The sequence below is a fragment of the Marmota monax genome, unplaced genomic scaffold (genome assembly GCF_021218885.2).
Source record: "Marmota monax isolate L192 unplaced genomic scaffold, Marmota_monax_Labrador192_F-V1.1 WCK01_AAM20220418_F8-fsc00008, whole genome shotgun sequence".
In the NCBI taxonomy this organism is placed as follows: domain Eukaryota; kingdom Metazoa; phylum Chordata; class Mammalia; order Rodentia; family Sciuridae; genus Marmota; species Marmota monax.
The window spans coordinates 18,774,726-18,799,064 of NW_026694432.1; the positions used below are offsets into that span (position 1 = coordinate 18,774,726).

Below are 24,339 nucleotides of genomic sequence, written 5' to 3' on the forward strand. Positions count from 1 at the left end.
AAACTGAAAGAACAGATAAGATTTCCCAATAGAATTGAAGTGAGAGGGGTTGGGGGAATAAAATTCATAAAGTTCCACTGCACCTCGTGTGATACTGAGATATAAAAAGAAATATATATTTGGTCTCTGCCCCAGCTCCTAAAGCCCTTGGAATCTCCAAAGTGATAAATGCATTTTTGTGTACTAATGAGATAACTGATGGCTAGGGCTCCTGGAAAACTCTCCTTGTCAGGGGAACCAAATGTGTGATTAGAGGGTTGGAACTTTCAGGCCCACCCCAGGAGGGGAGAAGGGCTGAAGGCCAAGTTGATCACCAATAGCCAATGATGTGATCAATCATGCCCATGTAAAGAAGTCTCCGTAAAACACAAAAGGAAGAGCATTCGGAAAGCTTCCAGACCACTGAGTGCAGAGGTTCCTGGACTGGAGGGTGCTACGCCCAGAGAGCACAAGGAAGCTTCATGTTCTTCGCCCAACAACTTGCCCTGCGCATCTCTTCGTCCAACTGTTCATCCGTATTCTTTGTCATACGCTTTGTAATAACTGGGTAATCCTAATAAAGTGTTTCACTGAGTTCTGTGAGCCATACTAGCAAATTAATGGAACCTGAAGAGGGAGTCTGTAGGAATTCCAAGTCATGGCCAATTGGTCAGAAGGATAAGTCACAACCTGGAGACTGGGACTGGCACCTGAAGTAAGGGGCAATCATGAAATAAGGGCCAGAACCTGTGGGGTCTGCCTGCTACCTCCAGGTAGACAGTGTCAGAATTAAATCATAGGACACCCAGCTGGTATCTCCTAGAGAATTACTTAGGTTGGCGTGGGGGGCGGGGGGGGAGCAGATTTAATGGTCCCCACATCTGGTGTCAGAAGAGCTGTGCTGACTATGTAAGCATAGGAAAAACACTTTTTTGTTTTGTTTTGCTATTCCTGTACTTCATCAAGTGAGAAATTTATAAAAGATCAGAAAGGAATAACAAAAATGCTTTTACTATTATCATTTTTGATAGAATTGTAGGTAGTTTTTAGTTTTGTCTTTATTGCCTGAAATTTTTCTAAAACTCCACAAATTTTCTAAAATTTCATATTACTTGTAAAACCAGAGGAAATGGCATTTTAAGTCATTTGTTTCTATGGGTTTTCTTACAGGAAAACTATTTCTGCTAATTATTAGCACTACAGCTTAGGTAATTTTTGACAGGTAATTCCTATAATTCAGCACGAATTCACTATAAACAGTTCTTCCAACAGACACTCATCAAATAAAATCCTCCTATGACCATTATACCTCACTGGACTTAAACCTTGTTCTTCCTCATTATTGACTCCACACTAAATGTTAATTTATTATTCTGTCATACACTCTGAAGTATATTTTGAAAGCCAAAATCATTATCTTGTGATTTTTCTGTGTGCTTTCCATTACCTCAGGGTAACAGATGATTAAGACCTCCAGACATGAAAAGTCCCAAGTCAGAAAAGTAAATGTCATGCTTTCATCTTCTTATCAAGCAACACATGGACTATACTAACACTTATTTCCTGGTACATCATATGTCATACAGTTGCAAACATTTTATTTTGGTTATACAACATACAGCCAATCTCTGAATATTTTCGTTTCTCTACTTTAGAATAACTCACCTCAAAATTGAACATAATTGAAACCAGACTATAATAGTTTCTCCAGACTTGATTTCCAAGAAGTAGTAAATTTTGAATTTCTGTTTGTTTTTGGTGCTGGTGATTGAACCCAGGGGTACACTATCACTGAGCTACATCCCAAGCCCTTCTTTTATTTTTTTATTTTGAGATAAGGTCTTGCTAGGTTGCGGAGGCTAGCCTCAAATTTGTGATCCTCCTGCCTCAACCTCCCAAATTGCTGGGATCACAAGCAAGGGCCACCATGCCCAGCTCTCAAAACAAGTTACTTCAACCATTTTCTTTCTTTTTTTTTTTTTTTAGTTGTTGAGAGACCTTTATTTTATTTATATGTGGTGCTGAGAATCAAACCCAGTGTCTCACACATGCCAGGCAAGTACACTACCAGTGAGCCACAGCCACAGCCCCATTTTCAAAAAATACTTTATTATCTGATTTCACATGTTGTACTTTAATGTTAGTTGCCTTAGTTTCATCACGGCCCTACCAATAATTATTCTGAAAATAATGTTCAAAACAGGAAAAAATAGTTTAATTTCAAGATTTAAACTGTTCACCCAATGTAAGATTTCTTTTAGAGCTGTGGTAGTTTGGCTTAAAGATAACCACCAACTACTCTTCCTATCCAGTATTTATCTCAAGATGAGGCCAGCCCTCCCAGACAGCCCCCAGATGATTGAAGCATCTCAGCTGAGCCACTAGACAGGAAAGCCAGGCCATCTTGGATTGTTCCTCACTGTAACTTGACACCACACAAAACAAACACACTGCCAGAGCCCACACCACATGGAGTAGAAATGAGCCATTTCCACAGAGCCCTTTCCTAAATCCTGACCCACAGAATCATGAAGAATAAAATAGTTATTATTTTAAATCACTAAGTTTTGGGGTGGTTAATTGTGTAGCAATAGATAACTGAGAGTGGGACCTTTTGATTCAAAATTATACAAGAAATCTCTCCCTCCCCATATTATTCAAGAAATCTCAAGGTTTTTAAAAAGCACTCGCACACAAAAGAAGGCAGTAATAGAGGAACTGAGGAAGAAGAAAGACATAAGACAAAGAAAACATAGCAAAATGGCAGATGTAAATTAAATGTAGATAACATTGGGCTGGGAATATAGCTCAGTGGTAGAACACCTGCCTAGCATGCATAAGGCCCTGGGTTCCATTCCTACAACTGCAAAAGAAAAACAAGTGCAAACAGATTAAAGTCCTAAAATAAAGAGCAGATATTGCCAAAATGAATTAAAAATAAAACCCAACTATCTGCTGTTTATAAGAAATTCACTTTAGATTCAAAGAATCTACTAAAATAGATTTAAAATAAAAAAGACAGAGTCTGGCACAGTGGCGCACGCCTGTAATCCCATAGGCTCAGGAGGCTGATGCAGGAAGATCACGAGTTCAAAGCCAGCCTCAGCAAAAGTGAGGTGCTAAGCAACTCACTGAGACCCTGTCTCTAAATAAAAATACAAAAAAGGGCTGGGGATGTGGCTCAGTGGTTGAGGGCCCCTAAATTCAATCCCCAGTACCAAAAGCACGCGCGCACGTGCACACACACACACACACACAGAAAAAAGACATGCAAAAATTAACTAAATATCAAACAAAATACACTTTAAATAAAAAACTACAAAATGTATAAGGAAGAATTTATACCATTTACAAACTCAGAAGAAAAAGAAAAGGAAGAGGAAAAGGAGACAACAATTCCTTATTATTCTATATATTAGTCAGATACCAAAACCACAGACACTTAAAAAGAAAAAGAAAGAAAGAAAGAAAGAAAAGGAAAAAGCTGCAATGTAACTCAGTGGTACAGATGCAAGGCCCTGTGTTCAATCTTTAGCACCAGCCCATTCCCCAAAAAAGGAATACAAAATGGCATTCCTTATAAATTTAGATGCAGAAATCCTCAATAAAAGGCTGCAAACCAAATCCATAAGCATATAAGGATTATACACCATGATCAAGTAGAATTTATCCTAGGAATGCAAAGTTGGTTCAACATATAAATTGTTAATATATGAAAATCAATCAATACACCACATCAATAGAGTAAAAAGACAAAATCCACATGATTATTTCAATAGACATCAAAAAAAGCATTTGGAAAAAATTCAACGTTTTTTCATGATAAAAATACTCAAGAAGCTAGAGACAGAAAGTAACTTCCTCAACCAACAGAGTCTAAGAAAACCGAACAGCCCAAATGTCAATAGGTCAAAATGTCATATATAATATATCCCAAATTGACATTCCTAACAACAGAAGTTTATTCATACAGGAAAAATACTAATCTATTACATTTTTAAAAGAAATTAATAAAACTGTGAGTCTCAAAATAAGTCATATCTACAGAAATAAATTGATCATACTAGACATTCTGGTCCCTTCCTGCCAGTTTTTTGTTTGTTTGTTTTTAACATTTATTTATTTATGTATCTTTAGTTTTAGGCGGACACATTATTTTGTTTTTACATGGTGCTGAGGATCGAACCCCATACCTCATGCATGCTAAGCGAGCGTGCTACCACTGAGCCACATCCCCAGCCCCATGTTTGTTTGATTTAATATTTTTAGTTGCAGATGGGCACAATACCTTTATTTATTTATTTTTATGTGGTGCTGAGGATCGAACCCAGTGCCTCACACATGCCAGGCAAGTGCTCCACCACTGAGCCACAATCCCAGCCCTTGCTGCCAGTTTTATAGGAAATATTTTGGTTTTGCTGCCGCTATCAAATATTTTACACTCAATTTATGTTTTTTATCATCCTGGAAGACAATCTGAGCCAGACATGGTGGCACATGCCTATAATCCCAGTGACTTAGGAAGCTGAGGAACATGAATCATAAGTTTGAGGCCAGCCTCAACAACTAGGTGAGATCCTTTCTCAAAATAAGAAATAAGGGCTAGAGTTATAGCTCAGTAGTAGAACACCCCTATTAAAACAGTTCAACCAAAAAAATAGATTAAAAAAAGATAATCTGAGATCATTTAATATAGGTGTATAGTCCTTAAGTTTTGAGAAATCAAAATAAATCTTAGGCCGGGCACAGTGGCACAGGCCTGTAATGTGCAGCAGCTTAGGAGGCTGAGGGAGGAGGATTGCAAGTTAAAAGCCAGCCTCAGCAACAGTGAGGCGCTAGTCTATAAATAAAATACAAAATAGGGCTCAGGGAACCAAACGTTTCATCTGATCACAACAGGTCGTGTTTATCACCAACAGCCCCTGCTTAACTTTGGTACTGATTAAGTACCAGGATCTCTTTCAAACAAAAGTCTTCAGAGAGAAAGCTGTAACAAACTAACTATAGTCCATTAGGTATCAAATCATGTTAAGAGTCAAAGAATCAAAGAGGATATTTATTAAGAACCTTTTTTTTTCACTTTCAATTGTAGATGGACACAATACACTTATTTTACTTATTTTTATGTGGTGCTGAGGATCAAACCCAGTGCCTCACACATGCTAGGCAAATACTCTACCACTGACCAGTGTAGAGTATTAAGAACTATTTTTGTCAAATCTCTGAGCTACACATCAAAATTATATCTGGGATAAATAGCAAAAAGGAAAGCCTCCTTTAGTCCATTCCATTCCACACTAAGTTTTGTGTTTCTCTTCTACAAATGACAGTTAGATACTCTGCGGGCAACTAGCATTCTCCTTGAAGTGTTGTTGAGACCTGGTATTCATCACATGCAAGAAACGGGTCCTCTCTCAGATACAACCATAAGCTGGCAGGAATGAGAATCCCCTTTTTTTTGTGTTTAGATATGCCAGATTTACTCTCAGGTAGAAGAGTTAAAGGTGGCTTCTGCCACTGGAAGTCAGAGACGTGTATGGCAAGTCAAGGAAAGGAGATACCCAAATAGAAAACTGAAGAGGAGTGAATTTGATTTGAGGAGCCATGTTATATATGAGCGTACTAGTACTCAGTACCTATTTCTTCAGTAAAGTAAGAAATGCTCCAGGCTGGCCTCAGCTGTGTACTACAGGAGTATCAAGAGAAGACTCTTCTCTGGGACAGAAAATTAAAGAGAAAACAGCACTCCCTGAGGTTCAGCAAGGGATTCTCCAGGGGAAGGGGAAGTTCTAGGAACAAGTGTCTTTGCTGTGAGCTCCAATTACTCCACCCCATGTACAGAATCTCCTCTAAAGCCAACTTTGGAGGACCCTGGCATTTATTTTATTGAGATAGAAAACATTTTTTCCCTATCAAAAACATAACCTTGCTGGGCGAGGTGGCACACACCTGTAATCCCAGCAGCTCTGGAGGCTGAGACGATAGAATCCGAGTTCAAAGCCAGCCTCAGCAAAAAAAAAGAGGTGCTATGCAACTCAGTGAAACCCTGTCCCTAAATAAAATACAAAATAGGGGTGGGGATATGGTTCAGTGGTCGAGTGCCCCTGAGTTCAATCCCCAGTACCCCAAAAATATATATACGTATATAACCTTATTATAAACCCAGGTCTGACTCCTAAAACCCATATCCTTACTGGCTGCTTTACCACAAAATACTACTAATAGGCAAAAGCATGGGAGAGAGTCATCAAAGAGGAGAAAGAGGAAAAAAGAAGAGGGGGCAGGGAGGGGATTTCACCAAAGTAATAAATGTTCTTTGTGGATGGAGTGTCAAAGATGGAAATATTTAAATTTGTTAGCATATTTGAAAAGCAGTGCCTGATACATAGCTAGCATTTGATATATGTTAGAGCCAAGTAGAAAATTGCAGTCTTACCAGGCACAGTGGTGTACACCTCTCTAATCCCAGTGGCTCAAGAGGCTGAGGCAGGAGGACGCAAGTTCAAAGCTAGCCTCAGCAACTTAGCGAGGCCCTAAGAAACTCCCTGAGACCCTATCTCTAAATAAAATACAAAAATGGGCTGGAGATGTGGCTCATTTGTTGAGTGCCCCTGAGTTCAATCCCCAGTACCCCCCCAAAAAAAATGCTGTCTTAAATTTTAACTTTTGAAAAAGTACAATGATATTAGAATAGATATCCTATAACAAAAAACACTCTACATTTCCTTGTTGAAAAATTACTCTAGCTAAAAATAACTCACAATTAGAGTGAGGCTATAACTACTGGGGGGTGTAACTCAATGGTAGAGAACTTGCCTAAGCATGTGCAAGGCCCTGGGTTTGAACCCCAGCACCACAAGGAAAAACAACATTATTATCAGTTATGCATTTTATAAAAAACAGGAACAAAATAGTCACTTCTCCAAAATGCATAAAAATAAAACTACATGTACACTCATGAATTTTTTAAACTACAAAGTAATTTGCTTTTTCATTTACAACAAGGTATAACATCTTTTTGTAACTGCTAAAAGTCATGAAGATTAAAGGCACTTCAGATCTCAGGTGGCTTGTGCACAAGAAGTTCCTTGCAAAAACACTCTACCAACTCAAACCCCTTCCTGTTTTCAACTGTGTATGTATGCTTTCACATCTGCTGCAAATGAGAAAAGCAACAATGGGGACATCAACCACATGACTCGGTCCTACCAAACGGGAAATGAAGCTATGAAGGCATGCTGACTATGAAATGGGTCTTTAGAATACTCACAAAAAGTCTTAAAATCATTAGTATTAAGTCCGAATCAAATCCAAACCATTTGCTTTCTATATAACTATATCATGTATTTACATATAATAATCATATAGACACACAGATACCTAATTTTAGTAGAAAAAGTTATGGTTTAAGATATAAAAAAAAAAAATCATTCTTCTTAATTAAAGATTATTTACCCCCTCCCCCATCTCTAAGAAAAGATTTTTATCAAAGGAGGAAAAAAAAAGAACTAACATAAGGATCTCTATGTGACAGGCACATTGCAAGGTTTGGTTTTGTTATTACTATGTATGTCTGTAATATGGGCATTATCCTCATTACAGAAAAGGAAACAGAAACATAGGGAAAAAAAGTATTTTCACAAGATCACAATTATTAAGAAATCACTGGTCCTGATAGAAGGCCTAGATCCAAATCACTCATTCCCCACTTGCTCATGGACATATTGAGTAAGCAAAGGTAATGAATGTCAGCTTTGAAAACTAGTTGCATAACTTAAAAAATTACTTAATTTTTAACCTGTTACCTAAAATAGGAAATGGCATTAAGAATACCTAGATTAAAGAGCTGTGGTAAGGTTAAATGACTAATATTTATCTGCTGCCAGGTACTGAGCCACATCCCCAGCCCATTTTTGTATTTTATTTAGAGATAGGGTCTCAGGGAGTTTCTTAAGGCCTTGCTAAGTTGCTGAGGCTAGGGGACTGAATCTGGGGCCTTAGGCAAGCTCTCCTCTACCTCTAACTACAACCTCAGACTTTTTATTTTTACACAGGGTCTAAGTTGCCCAGGCTGGCCTCAAACTCTGAATCCTCCTGCCTCATTCTCTGTAGTAGCTATGTAGTAGCCTGCACCACCGTGTCCAGCTCATATATTTAACTTTTTAATCATCATAAAATGTTAAAAGATATAGAAATATCCCTATACTATAGAATAAGTAAACTGATTAGCCCAAAGTTATTAAAGAGTGATAGAACCAGAATTTAAAACTAGGCACTCAAGCCTCAGAGCACAAACTCTTTAGCACCTATATCATATCTAAAAGCACACAACATAGAGCCTGGCTCATAATAAATCATCAATAAACACTAGCATCATCAGTTTACCTGGCACATAATAAGCACCCAAGAATGGCTGAAATGTGTGGAACCAAGTAGAAGAGCCAGAATCCCAACCCAGGTTTTATTCTGTGCTTGTTACATAACTGCATATTTTTCCAAGACACAGAGCCTCTATTCCTAAGTTTTTGAGTACATGACCAATCTTTTTTTTCCCCAGTACTATGGCTAGAACCCAGGGCCTTGGATAAGTGCTCTAACACTGAGCTACATACAGCCCAAGCCATTTAAAAAAATTTTTTTTTCCTCCAAGACTGAGGATTAAACAAACATAGGGCCTTTGAATGCTACAGCAAGGGCTCCACCATTGGGAGCCCTTTTCTTTTTTTTTTTCTTTTAAATTTTATTTTGAGGCAGATAACTCCTGCTGATTTATCCAGGCTGGCTTCAAATTTGCAATCCACTTGTCTCAGCCTCCTGAATAGCTCAGATTACAGGCTTACAACACCATCCCCAACTCAAATCATTTCTAATACTAGATCATGAAACTCCCTTAGGACAGGGATTAGTGATCACATATACCCACAGCGTCCTCCTCATTGTGCATAATCAATATGCACTAAATGAATGATCATGTCATTCCTCTGCTCCCAAGAATTCCTGTATCAGAATAAAATGCACAGTCATTAATGTAACCAACAAGGCACTACATGACATGCTCCTTCTACGTATAGCATTTCTGAACTCAACTCCTACCATTTCCCCTCTATCATTTTTTTTTCTTTTTTCTTCAGTACTTGGCATTGAACTCAGGAGTGCTTTACCACTAAGCTACATTACCAGCCTTTTATATTTTTTTTAATTTTCATACAGGCTCTTGCTAAACTGCTGAGGCTGGCCTCAAACTTGTGATCCTTTTGCCTTGGCCTCCTCGTAGCTGAGATTACAGACGCATGCCATAGTGTCTGGTGCCTCTAGATCTTCTTTTTTTTTTTTCCTTTAATATTTTGTTTGAGTTGTAGTTGGACACAATACCTTTATTTTATTTTTATGTGGTGCTGAGGATCAGCTCCCTGCACGTGCTAGTCGAGCGCTCTACACTGAGCCACAGGCCCAGCCCCTTCTCTAGATCATTTTGACCCATGATGCTGGCTTATTTAATGCTTCTCAAACACACTAAACATGGTAACCTTTGCACTTGTGGTACCTTCTGCCTAAATCTTGTCCCCAGATACCTGCATGGCTCAGTGTCTTATTCCATTCAGGACTCTGCTCAAATTTCACCTGGTCAATAAAAATCATCTCTGACCACTATTTTCTATATCCATTCCACCTTTCTTATTCTGCTTCCCTGACCCTCACTAAAATCATAAGATGCCTTATGTTTATCCTTGACTTGTGTATTTATTATTTGTCCTCTCCCACTAAAATATAAACTCTAGGATAACAGTGTTATGTCCCAAGTTACTTAGAACAGCACATGATTATAGTAGACAACCAATATTTATTAAATGAATAAATGATAGATGTAGCAGTCATCTATTGCTGTACAATGAATTACCCCAAAACTTGATGGGTTAAAACAACAAGCATTTATTATCTCACAGTTTCCTTGGGTTACTTACCCAGGAATGACTTAGCTAAATGGCTCTGGCTCAGGGTTTCCTGTGAAACTGCAGTTGAGTTGTCAATCAGGTTCACATTCATTTTAAGACTCATCTCTGCCCACAGAGGTTGCTTCCAAGCTCGCTCACATGGCCGATATCAGGCCTCAGGAGATCCACTTTCAAGCTCACTGACAGACCTTGGTTTTCTCACTGTGGGGGCCTCTCCATACACTGCCTAAATGTTCTCAGGATATGGCAGCTAGTGACCCAACAATGAGCGAGAGAGCCAGAGAGTGCCACAGCAGTAAGAGCCTATGATAACCTAATCTTGGAAGTGACATCCCACCACTTTTTCTGTATTCCATTCACGAGGAGTCACTAGGTCTCACCCAACTCAAGGGAAGGGGATCATACAAGGGCATAAATACCAGGAAGCAGGGATCGTTCATGCCATCTTAAAGGCTACCCACCACAGTAGACACCCCCCAAAAAAATTTTTTTAAACCCTGCCCTTTGTCTACCTGACATATTCTTTAGTTATACAATCGTTCATCTCCATGCTAGTCTTTTCAATCTTACAAAATACCAGCAGGATTATGTGAACTATTAAACATTTCTCTTTAACCAGTGTTTATTAGTCATTTTAGAGATCCAACAATTAGCAAGGGTAAATCAAAAAAGTACCTTAAAGAAAAAAGCATTATTGGGTAAATCTTCTATGATCACATATACCCACAGCGAGCCCAGTAGATTGACACAAACCTTTTCATTTAATTATATAGGCATTGTCTTTAGGGGATGAGATGGCACTTAATAAAACATCAGCTTTTATTGTTAAAGAAATTAATAAAAATTCAAAAATTTTTTAGTAAGTTAGAGGAAATATTAAGCACTATAGTTAAGAAATAAGGCTATTTATACATACCTAATGATGAGAATAAAAAAGCATATCACCAAAAAATAAAACCAAATTACTTTAACCAAGCACAAACCAAATCCCAACATAATCCTTATTGTGATTATGTTCCACTGCCAAGTAAATTGCAACTCTGTAAATCTAATTTTAGGAACAAAAAATAATACAAGACATCAGACTTACCAAGAACTGAGGAAAGCCTATGAAATATGAGCAAAAGGTACCTATTATCTTCCTTTTCTTCCCTAATTTAAATCTTCCAGGTTAATTTTTAAGAGCTGACTTTTTTTGTAACCCCCAAGGATCAATGAATGCTAAAACCAATAGGAAATGGTGAACAGGATATTTACTAATTGGGGAACAGGATATTTACTATGTCCAAGTATCACCACAAATATTTAAAATCTACCTTTACCACAAAGAAATTTGGTGGTTATCACTTTAATTAGGTGACCAAAATTAGCATCACTAATTGTAGGAAAGCCTGACATGAACTTCCTGATGTGATGCAGAATGAAAATCATAGCATCATCTATGAAGAACTCGGACCAAAAATGCTTAACTTAAGTCTAATCAAACCCACAGAGATTACTTCCAGTTTTCAGGAAACAAAGCAGATAGGGGAACAGATTAAAACCTAAGGGAACAAACAGACAAATCCAAAACAGACCGCCCTACAAGTCAACTGGCACCAGGACTCATCAAAACTAATGACAATTAGAGATCACAAGTACTGTTCTAGACTAAAGGAAACGAAAGTGATATAATCAGCCTGTCTCAGTGGGCATTCCTGTAATCCCAGCTGAGGCAGGAGAATCAAAAGTTCAAGACCAGCCTGAACAATTTAATGAGACCCTGTCTCCATAAATGAAAAGGATTTGGGGATTAGCACAGTGGTAGAGTGCCCCTGCATTCAACTCCAGTGCAAAAAAAAAAAAAGTACAAATATTTAAACAAAACTAACTAGGAAATATACATATGAGTTGTATATTAGTTGAATATTGGTTGATATTATAGATATGTTAATTTTCTTAGGTATGATAATAGTGTTGTGGTTATACAGTATAATAGCTCTATTCTTAGGAGATGCATACCAAGGTGTATGAGACCTTTAACTTATTTTCTAAGAAAATATCACACAAACAGAGAGAGAGAGAGAGAAAGAGATTATCTGAAGCAGAGTCAGTATCAGAACCCAGGTGTTAAATCTTAACTATCCTGGAGTTCACATTCTCACTAACACTATAGTGTGCCTTAAGTTATGGATGTAGCAAATGTACTAAACAATGTCTGCGTTTGGGGAAATATGAAGGGTAATTAAAGACATGATATTTATCCTCTGCCTTCTAGAAGTTAATACAATCTCATTGGGGAGTACCAGTTTTATATGACAAATCTGCTATATAAAAAATGAGTATTGTCATTGCTGGTGGGACTGCAAATTGGTGCAACTGCTCTGGAAAGCAGTATGGAGATAAACTTGGAATGGAACCACCATTTGACCCAGCTATCCCACTCCTTGGTTTATACCCAAAGAAATTAAAATCAGAATACTACAGTGATAGTCACAGATACGTCAATGTTTATAGCAGCTCAATTCACAATAGCTAAACTATGGAACCAACCTAGATGTCCTTCAATAGATATAACGAAAATGTGATATTCTCTAAAATACAAAATAGGGCTGGGGATGTGGCTGTGTGGTCGAGTGCCCCTAAATTCAATCCCTAGTACAAAAATAAATAAGTAAATAAAAAAGAAAATGGGGTATATATGTATATATATTCAATGGAATATTACTCAACTTTAAAGAAGAATGAAATTATGGCTTTTGACAGTAAATGGATGGAGTTGGAGAATATCATGCTAAGCGAAATAAGCCAACCCCAAAAACCAAAGGCAGGATGTTTTCTCTGATATGCAGATGCTAATTCACAATAAGGGCAGGGTGCAGCACTGGGAAGAACAGAGTTACCTTAGATTAGGTAGAGGAGAGTGAAGAGAGGGGAGGAGAGGAGACATGAGACATGGGATAGGAAGGATAATAGAATGAGACAGACATTATTACCTTTTGTAAATATTTGACTTCATTACCAATGTGATTCTACAACATGCACAATCAGAAAAATGAGAAATTATATTCCATCTATGTATGATATATCAAATTACATAAATGCAATGTACTGTCTTGTATAACTAATCAAAACAATTTTTTAAAAATGAGTATTACAAGAGTTATTAAGAAGCCAGGCACAGTGGCTCATACCTGTAATCCCAGCATCTCAGGAGGCTGAGGCAAAAGGATCATAAATTCAAAGTCAGCCTCAACAATTTAATTGCCCTAAGCAACTGTGGCTCAGTGGTTAAGTGCCCTGGGTTTAATCCCTAGTACCAAAAAAGAAAAGAAAAACAAAAAAAAAAAGAGAGAGAGAGTTCACAAGAAGACACCAATAAACCTTCAGAGAATAAGACATCTTTGAAATCTCTTCTCAAGCAGGCTTCTTATTCTTGGCCTCCTTTCTCTCAAGTACCTCTGGTTTACTTTTCCACTTGGCAACAACTGACAATTTTCTACCTAACAAAATTATCTGGAGACAACCTAAACATAAAACGCATGTTTTGCCTACTTGGAACACAGGATATAATTTTTTAAAATAAAACACTATTTACATTTCCACTGGAAAAGCCACTAATATACTATGCGGATTTTCTTGCTTCCCAAAGCAATTGTTATTTCAAGTGTTAAGGATGCCAGAAAGCCTGAAGATTTAAAAATAACCTAACAAAGCGCTCAGTCCAATGGCAGATGGAAAGAAATTACTCTAAAGACACATGTGTAGGAGGACATATATACAATATCATATGACATCATGCAAAAGGTTTATATAATTACATAATACTATCAAGATTGGCAGAACGCTGCAGGGAGTAAGCCAGTTATTCTGTCAATTCTCTGAAACATTAAAAAAAGAGAGAAAAGGGCAAGAGACAGCAAGTGGGTGGTAGTGAAAAAAAAAAAAAAAGCCTTCACTTTAAGCGATCTTCCATGTGTCCCTCTTGCATGCTGAAATGGTTGGCAGGTAAAATTTGAGGGCTTAAATCATTGGAGCTCTCGACAGTTTCTGCCTGTGTCCATATGGCCAAAAAAATGGAGGGTTGGAGAGGGGTGAATTTCAACAATCTGTACCAAGTATTATCAAGGTGAAACACTCTTCACTTGAATATATGAGGAACTTTAAACCGGCAAATTATAATACACATTTGGCACATAAATTAAAATACCATTTCTTTACAAAATGATACACTGAAAGATAAATCATTAAGATCTCATTGTATTAAAATGATTCTAAGAGGATTACTCAAGAAGTTGTGTAAGCACTAGTAACTGTACATCAATAACTGATCCTTGACATTGTACTGAATGTTCTTTTTTTTTAATATTTATTTTTTAGTTGTAGGTGGACATAATATCTTTATTTCATTTTTTTTTTAATGTGGTGCTGAGGTTTGAACCCAGTGCCTCATGTGGGCTTAGCAAGCACTCTACCACTGAGCCACAACCCCAGCCCCCTGAATGTTCTTAAATATACATTTCTATTCCACTTGTGGGTTCTACTTTAAATTTAACCAATTCAAAATAACCCTATGGATCCCAGCACTACCAAAAATAAATAAATAAATAAATAAAACAATAACCCTATGCTTTAAGGTAGTTATATCACTTAAAAGAGTTTCTCACTTGAAGCTTTTATATCATATTTTGTATGGCATAATTAAGACACTTTCAAAATATAATGCATAAATACAAGCTTTTAATATAATTAATATAAGTAAATCTCAGTCTTATGTTGTAAATTACTCAGGCATATTGAGGATTTGCATTTGGATTTTTGTGGAGGATGGAAGATATGAGGAGGAAGTAGGGTTGCATTTATAAATCATAATTAGGGCTGGGGATGAAGCTCAGTGGCAGAGCACTTGCCTAGTATACATAAGGCCCTGAGTTTAATCCCCAGCACCACAAAAAATAAAAAATAAAAATCACAATTAATTATTAAAGCATATTTATCCTATTTTATTTTCACCTACTTTCCAAAAAATGTTCCTGTCCCTATTAATAGATATTATTAGATAACAGAATTATGGATACATATTGAATATAGAATTAGATAATAATATTAAAAGCATCTACTGCTTCTTCCCACCTTATTTATCAATATAAATTCATAGTCATATTTCCTATCCAGTCCATCAATCTTGCCCCTTCCTACCCCCTCTGCCAAGATTACTTAAACCCTTCCTGAGCTCCACTTCACATAGCTCAGAAACTACCTTAATCTCTACAAATAGAGCTCATGCCAGGAATCAAAAATAATAGGAGAGGGCTTAGATTAATTGGATAGAAGTGACCCAAGAGTCCTCAGCCATGGAAGGGGAAGAGTAATAATTTAATAAGTAATCACAGTTTAATCCATATGGATTTATATTGGAGATAACCAAGAGATAATTGAAAAAAGAGAACTTGTCTTTATAAATGCAATAATAAAATAATAAATGAACATAATGCTAGAAAGTCTATGTAGAATGGACTTTAAGGGATTATAATCTAATTGTAAAGAAAGAAAATATCTGCACATCAAGCTGTCAGTTTCCCTACTCAGATTGCACGTTTACTTTAGGCAACTGGGGGAGGCTGATAAAGATTGGGGGTAGGAGATAGTAAAGTCCCTTCAAGCCATTCCTAAAATTATTTTGGCCACACATGGCATGCTGCTTTTCTCCAAAGGTCAAAGAGTATCATATACTTCAAGGTGGGAACAATTCATTTAAATAAAAATAGCAAAAATAAGTATAACAGACTTTCATCACAATCAGATTTTCCTACTAAACTTTCCCAAAACCAACATTTGAAGTACAGTGTGACAGTTCTAAATGAGATCAGTACATAATATAAAATACCCAAGTTCTCCTTTCTAATGCCTCCAATTTCTGAATACTGTTCATTGCTATAGTTTTCCCTTTATCCTTCTCGCTGTGCATTCATTAAATAGCAGCAGAGGAAACCAAAATACTAATCTAACCCAGTGTGTACAGCAGAGTATTTGTTACACTGCATTTTACTGAACACACCATGAATCTCCTCACATAAAAAAAAGACACATAGTAAGCCACTAGTAACAAACCAAGAAATATAAATGAGCAATAGAAAGGAACAAATATATTTGGTATCTGCCTCTCCTCTAGCTAAAAGCTAAGTGCAATGAAGCTATACCTTCCCAAAATTCAGGATCCTGTGTAAGTAAGACCTATAACTGATCAATACAGAGGCTTACTTTAAAATTTCCACCTTTGAGGGCTTTATTCAGAGAAAAAAGCAAAGTTGTTCAAAAGAAAAAAAGATTAGAATTATTGTTGTTTAGCTCGCAAGCAAAATAAAGTGATTCTCTGCTCAAGCAATCAGGGAAAAAAACAAGTCCTTTATGGGTATCGATGAATGCACATCTGAATATGCATTTGACCAATCACGAACTTGATGAGACTCTTGGAAAATTACCCTGGCAGCACTGTCACCGCTGGCCTGCTTCTCAGATAACAAGGAAACAGACTGTGATTTAAACGTATGCTACCCATGATTTCAAAAACAAACTCAGACCCTGATAGCCATTGATATTTTAGTTATGAAATCAGATCACCAATATTAAATTATATTTGAATATTCAAAAATAATGAGCAAACCCTATCAATCATATCAAAAAATTACGGACCACATATTTTAGATCACAATCTGATGGTAAGCATATCAAAGTACCTGCAGAGAATTCAAGAATCCTGTGGCTTTTAGGCAATGCTTGTGATGAGCTTAACTCTGAAGGCTAGCTATGTAATTTTCAAAAATGTTAAACTCAAGCTATCTACAAAAAAATATCACACTGGTGAACTTCAAATGTGGGGCACAAACCTGACAAAAATAACAAGAAAAATATATAGGTCATAGTTCAACAAAATGCCAAAACCACTTCTTTCAGAGGAAATAGTAATAATTTCAAATAATTTGTTAGATATTGCTTAGAACTATTTCTTTTTTTAATATTTATTTTTAGTTATAGGTGTACATAATATCTTTATTTTTATTTTCATGCAGTGCTGAGGATCGAACCCAAGGTCTTACGCATGGTAGGCAAGTGCTCCTCCTCTGAGCCACAACCCCAGCCCCTGCTAAGAACTATTTCTTAAGGAGAAAAGATGAAAGTACCTTCTTCATTTCATAAATATGAAAAGATCTGAACATTTTTTGTTATTCTTAGATAAAACACTGTATCACATTTCTTCTCTCTCTCTCTCTCTCTTTCTTTTTTGTCTTTCTTTCTCCCTTTGATACAGAATCTAGATATATTGCCCAGGCTGCCCTCAAACTCCTGGACTTAAGTGATCCTCCTTCCTCAGGCTCCCAAGTAGCTGGGATCATCCTCACACACCAGTGTCCCACCAAGGATAACCATATCTCAAAACTTATATTTGAGGACTGGGGTTGCAGCTCAATGGTCAAATACTTGCCCAGCATCCATGAGTCCCTGGGTTCAATGCCAAGCACCACAGGGGAAAAAAAAAAAAAAGATAATAATAAAAACATGTTTGTTCCTAATATCTACTTCTTGAACACTATAAATACAACTTGGGTACACAACAAACTTTAAAAAGATATTGGCCCTTAAAACAGGCAGAAAAAGAACAGATACAGAAAGCAAGCAACAATCGACCTAAAAAATAAAACTTTTCATTAGCTTGGTCTATTTGCAGACAGCTAGAGTTTCCAAGTATTAAACCTGTCAATCTAGGCTGGGATTGTGGCTCAGCGGTAGAGCGCCGGCCTAGCACGGGCGGGACCCGGGTTCGATCCTCAGCACCACATTGTGTTGTGTCCATCTACACCAAAAAATAAACATTAAAAAAAAAAAAAAAAAAAAAAAACTTGTCAGTCACTGGAGTTTTTAGCTCTGTGTAGCATAGAAGCCTAAAGGGTTTTCTTATTCTATCATCAGCTATTAATACATTGATGAGGCATTTAGAATTTAAATTCTTTTGACAAACATCTGTTAAAGAAAACTCAACTGGTTGGCCATAGTAATGAAGCTCAAAGAAAATACAAAGCAATCAATTAAAATAAAATTGGGGGGCTGGGGTTGTGGTTCAGTGGTAGAGCACTCATCTAGCAGGTGTGAGGCACTGGGTTCGATCCTCAGCACAGCATTAAAAAAATAAACAAAATGAAGGTATTGTGCCCATCTACAACTTTAAAAAAAATTAAACTTTGTCAAATATAAAAAAGAAAGAAAAGAAAATATGAAGCAAAACAAAAAATCCATCGAGTTCCTTCTATATAGAGCACTTTTTTTTTTAAGTTGGAGGTGGACACAATACCTTTATTTTATGTATGTGGCGCTGAGGTTTGAACCCAGGGCCTCACACACTCGAGAAGCGTGCTCTACCGATGAGCCACAGCCCCAGCCCCTACATAAAGCACTTTACCATTTCAAATAACTGGTATTTGGAATATTTTTAAGGTAAGGGAACTGAAAATATTCAAGAGGAATATATATGACAAGTGTAGATGGAACTGTATAACCAAAGATACAGAAAGTAATTTGGTTAGAGAATAAAAGAAGAATACAAGTGGAAAGGTTTTTGAAAAAGAGCTGGGCATGGTGGTAGATGCGTATAATCCCAGAGATAGGAGGATCCCAAGTTCAAGGCCAGCCTCAGCAACTTAGCAAAGCCCTAAGCAACTCAGTGAGACACTGTCTCAAAATAAAAAGTAAAAATGGATTGGGTATGTTGCTCAGTGATGAAGCACCCCTGGGTTCAATTCATGGTACAAAAAAGAGAAAAGGTGGAAAGGTAGATTGGGCCATATTGTGCAAGAAATAACCTATAAGACACCTGGTACAAAACACTAGCATAATGTTGAATGAATTTTTGGAGAGTTCTGAAGATTAAAAACATTTATTTATAAACCCGAATACAATTATACAGGTGGGGGAATAAAGTTTTGAATAAAGTTTTATTAGAATCAGAAGACTAGTGTGCTGAACTTAGATCCAACAATGAATTTATTTTTAATAGTGGCAAAGATATAATGTACTTATTTTCCTGGGGATATGAATTATGCCTATCTTTACTTTAATTGTAAGTTTCTGGTAGAAAGCATTCTGAATTAGCACTTAGATTCCAAGGCTATCTGATGTTCAGCTATTATATCCATTTTTTTATCTGCCATTTATTGAGTGCTTACTGTGTCCAGATATTCTGTCATGTCCAATATATGGATGGTATTAATAAGAAACTAGCTTATAAAACCAAAAATTTTACAGCTGTCAATTTACAGAAAAAGAAAACAAAGAATACTTGTTTCCCCTTAAAAAGGGTTAATTCTACATTAACAAAATTGGATGAGAATTACATAAAGGTTATGCATATCCTGCTTGATTAACAGGATCAAACCAACTAAAAAAATTTTCCAGGACTGAGAATACAACAAACAGTAATGAGCAACCGTACTGAGTACAGTATATCCTCAAGAGAGTATAAATCTACTATAATAATATCTAAGACACAAGACATAACCATTTCTTGCAATTTTCCCTAAAAACAGAAGGAACAAAATAGCAGCTGTGAAATCACCCAGAGTACTAAAAAAAGCTCAGCATCTCAAAAAAAAAAAAAAGGAAGAAAAAAATCTCCTAATCAGCAACACATGCCAAAAGACATCTCCATAGACTAGTCATTTATGGTGGGGTACAGTTAGAGAAACAACAGGATGACAGTCGCTATCATGTGGTCAGAAACCAATCCGTCAGCAATTTGTTTCACGTGAGATCACTTTCTCTCTCAAGAGAATCCCTGTTCCTGGGGAAAACGACCCTGTTTTGGCAAAACCTCCCCAGGAATAATGGCCTGGTGATGAATCTCAGAGGGGGAGCCTAGATCCAGTCTCTCCACAGGTACAGCGGCCCAGCAAGCATGAGGAAATATTTCCAAGCCGACAGATGCGCGAACTGAAAAAGGAGGTCACGATGCTCAGAGAATAGATTTAACCCTTTGCTCACTGGGAACCTGAAGACGAGGGGGAAAGCATTGGATCCCGAGGGTTTGGAGATTTTTTTTTTTTTTTAATGATGCAGGTGTCTGTGGCGGGAAGGCTCAGATTCTGCCTGACTTCTCGAGACAGCCCATCGCTCCGCAGCTGCACCCAACACCTTCGCCGTCGGAAACACGCGATTCTCCGCACCTGGTTTCCTTCCACGGCTCCTACCCACCGTGCAATGACTGACAGGCCCGAGGGGACCGAGTTCCCCGGGGCAGAAACGCAGCCCAAGCCTAACTTTGAAACGCCGCCCCGGCACACCCCTGCCCCTTCCTCAGCAGCTCCCCGCCCGCCCCGCGCTCCTCGGGCCGCGTCCTGGCTCCAGCCCTCTGCGCTGGGGCGTGCGGACGAGGCCCCCCGGCGGTAGAGCCCGCGCCCCCAGCCCGGGGCCTGCTGGGGGCTGGAGACAAAGAGGCTGCGGTGCCGCCGCGGCCGCCAGGACCGTCCCCTCGGGGACAGCGCCGCGCCCCCGGACTCGCGCGCCGCCGCCGCCGTCTCGCCTCGCCTCACCGGTAGCTCCCGGGCCCGGGATCCCGCGCCTGCAGCTGCTACAGCCGGATGAACAATGGCAGGAGGCGGCGCCGGCGTCCGAGGCTCGGGTCCTCTGCGGCTCGCGGGCCCGCCGGTAGCTAGCTGGCTGGCTGGCTGACTAAACCCGCTGGCGGAGGGAGGGAGGGAGCGAGCGAGCGAGCGAGCGAGCTAGCAGCCCCGGCGCGCGCCCTCCCGCCTTTCCTCCGCGAGGCGAGGCCGGCCTGTCCCGCCGCCCGCCCGCCCCTCCCCCTCGGTTCGCCACAACATTGTAGTAAACTTCTATTGGACCACGAGGGAGGGAAGGAGGGGGCCGGGCCCGCGGCCCGCCAGCCCATTGGCTGAAGCCGAGTTCGGCCTCCTCTGGCCTCCCCCCGCCCCTAAGCCGGTAAGGAGAGGGGAGGGGAAAGAAAAAAGGGGGGAAAAGGCGAGGGGGCTAGCTGCTGTGCGCACGCGCGAGTCGAACCCGGTCTGGTGTTCCGGGCTTCCAGCAGCACCCACGTGGGAAATGAGGCAGTTAGTATCCTGTACCAAGGTGAGGCCTTTTCCCCCTAGAGGAGGGCCGTGTTAAAGGTCGAGATTCGGAGGTCCCAGTTAAAGCAGAACTCACTTAGAGACGCTGCCAGGCCACCTCAAGGAACTGCCCCCTAATGTACCTAGTAACCCTAGGTGAGACACTCAGCTTCTCGGGGCCTCAGTTTCCCCATCTACTAGCTTGACCTCTCCAGGCGCCTCTCCAACCCAGACATTCGACAACACTCTACCTCTCTTGGCAGCTAAGCTGAAATGGAAGCTAAATGTTGAGACCGCGCCAAGATTCCACTTCTGGTGCATTCAAGATTCACCTAATTTCACCCTGGCACCCTCAGAGTCATTAAGGAAAAAAACAAACAACAACAACAAAAAAGCTAGCTTCCAAGGTCTGGTTTCCAAATGAGTTTAGGGTTTCTCTGACAATTGCCTGGTGTGCATTTATTTCCCTCCAGAAGTTTTAGAGGCCCCTTGACCCTTCATACTCCTTGCCAGGCAGGTCTCTGAACAGGCTGCAGCTCCACAGCAGAAAGAAGGCTCTGTTTTAGGCATGATACCCAGGAGGTAAATAGGTTCTGGTATTTCATTTTAGAAATGAGGAAATTCAATCAGAGAGGCTTAGACCTCCCAGGATAAGAAACCAGGCAAACTGACATCAGAGCTACATCTGCCAGCTACACTGTCTCTTGGTGTCTAATCACAACCCCTTCACAATCTCTGCTCTCTCTGGAATCAGACTGCCTCTGTGCAATGCTAGGTCTCCAGCCCTCCCTAATTGTTTGGCCTTTTCTGTGCTTCAGTTTCTGACCCCCATAAAAGGGAGACAGTAATAGTTCCTGCCTCATAGTTATTGAAAGAACTCATTAAAAATATGTAAATGGTTTATAACATAGCATATAGTAAGATCTTAATAAGTGTTGTTTATTATTTGGCATCTAAAATATGGACTGTGTGAAACTGGATGATATAATAGTATATTTGTGCCAGGCACACACCTGTAGTCCCAGCAACTCAGGAGGCTGAAGAAAGTGGATCACAAATTCAAGGGCAGCCTGGGCAACTTAGTAAGAACTTGTCTCAAAATAAAAGGGGCTGGAGATGTAGCTAAGTGGTAGAAAGCCCCAGGTTTCAATCTCTAGTACTGGAGGGGGGGGGGGGACAGTATATTTGTTAAGCACAATTGTCAGCTCTGAGCTGAGCATATTAGATAATATCTATTTGAAACATCATAAAATTCCCTGAGGCCAGGTGCCATGCTGCACACCTGTAATCTCAGCAGGGAGGTTGAGGCAGAAGGATCACAAGTTCAAAGCCAGCCTCAGCAATGGTGAAGCACTAAGCAACTTAGTGAGACCCTGTCTCTAAATAAAATACAAAAAAAGGTCTGTGGATGTGTCTCAGTGGTTAAGTACCCCTGAGTTCAATACCTGGTACCAAAAAAAAAAAAAAAAACTCCCTAAGGATCACCTGGCCACTGTACCTAAAAAAGCCTCCATTCACATACTCTTTTCCCCTTTCCCTGTTTTAATCATAGCACTTACCCCTACCTGATTTTCTACTCTTTATTGTCCCTCTCATATAAATTGTTGCAGTCTACACCCATGAGAATACAAGAGACGAGGATAGGGACTTTGTTCTTCTTGTTCATCTCCCAGAACAGTGCACACATAATAAATATTTGTTGAATGAGTGAATGAATTGTCCTCATCTTATAAGTAAGAAAATGGAGGCTTAGTAAGTTTAGGTGACTTTGGCTAGGATCATTCTGTGTACTTTGGGTGAAGCACCTGTTCTTAAACATTCTGATTCCCTGCTTCAAGTCTTCAGGTTCAACTATGCTTTGGATTTGGGAACTCTAGTCCTACCACTTCCAGGTTGCAGAGGCTTCCTTTACCTATCAGACAGGGAAATCTGGTTCCATGAAGGATGAATATTGAAGATCAGTCACCAGACAGCTCACAATTCCACCACCACATTATCAAGCAAATTCAGAGCTATGAAAGTATTCTCTGTGCTTTGAAGTGCTAGCCAATGGCATATCATATTTAAAAATACTTGTTTGGATTCATGGAATTTGTAGCATTTAATAATCATCACTCTGAAAATAAGCCGAGGTCTCAGGCTAACAGAAAAAGACTAGAAACAAGGCAGGTATAAATCACTCTTAGATTCAGAGTGCCCCAACACCAAGTTGGCCCAAGTTTTAGAATCTCAAAAGTCCTCGTTTGTGTGCTGACTCTTAATTCTTAACGTGGAGGTGAAATGGCTTTGTTAACTGTAAAGTACTGTCCACAAATGAAGGACTTTTGTTATTAAATGCACATGTAGCTCAATGGTAGAGCACTTACCTAGCATGCATGAGGCCCTGGGTTATATCCCTAGCACCAAAAAAAAAAAAAAAAGTCTCCAGGTATAGCTGGACCCATCCCATAGTAGGAAGTGGGGATATAAGTACCACCCAATCTAAAAGCAGAGAAACCACAATTACTCCTGTGCCCATCTGCCAAGCCACACATTCAGTCCCAGCTCACTCACCCTGCAGAGACTGCCATTGGGTATCAAAGGTAAAGGTCCCAAGCACCATCTCTGAGGCTAATTTTCTAGGAAGAAACAGCTTGGCTCCCTGCTCACATCTGGGTGACGACTGTGCCATGCTCCAGGGCCCAGGATGAGATCTCTAGGGGCCAGCTCTATTCCGCCTGCCAGCTGAGCCCACCACTCCCTCCCCCACCACTCCTCCTGTTCCTTCCTAGGGAATACAGGCCCTGATAGCTGCCTGTTAGCCCCTGGAGTGGTCAAGGGCACTAAGAAAAAAAAAACCAAGACAGCATGAAAGGGTCTTAATCCTTCCCCACTGCAAACTGAGCTCCAGCAACAGCAAACACCAGCTGCAGGGAAAAGGGTGAAATTAGCTGGTGAAATTAAGTGGGGAGGGACAGGAAGGGTAGATGAGGCCTCTGATGGCCTGGACAAGATGAGATTGGAAGAGGGCAAAGGGTGGGGGAACAGTTGGAGCCTGAACCATACCCAAATCTGGGACATGGGCGGATTAGGGACACAGCTGGCCCGAAGCCCCAGTGATGGGGCCCATGGAAAATGTTTGTCTGTTGTGGAGGGCAGTGAGAGATGAAGAGGGCTTTGAAAAACTGGGTCCATCAGCAAAGTGTTCTGAACAGTCACTTCTGAATAAAAAGCAGTCCTGGTATCGAAAGTACATGAAGAGTAGCTTTCCATCCTCCCTGTGGTCATAGAGTTGCAGTCATTTAGACCTTGTAAACACAAATGATAAATCAAAAAAG

At 39.5% G+C, this 24,339-nt stretch overlaps 1 protein-coding gene across 38 annotated transcripts in view; it reads right to left on the reverse strand.

The window, feature by feature from the left end:
- Epb41 (erythrocyte membrane protein band 4.1) overlaps positions 1-24,339 on the reverse strand; it is a 171,802-nt gene that overhangs the window by 135,550 nt on the left and 11,913 nt on the right. For 6 of the 38 annotated variants that reach the window (XM_046469504.2, XM_058570990.1, XM_058570986.1 and 3 more), the window contains exon 1: positions 20,492-20,654. The exons of 1 other annotated variant lie outside the window; for it this stretch is intronic. The gene's annotated coding sequence lies outside the window, so the exon portion shown is untranslated. Of the gene's footprint in view, positions 1-20,491; positions 20,663-24,339 lie in introns of those variants that run through there. 31 more of the 38 variants (XM_046418747.2, XM_046418742.2, XM_046418743.2 and 28 more) reach the window with 12 other exon arrangements.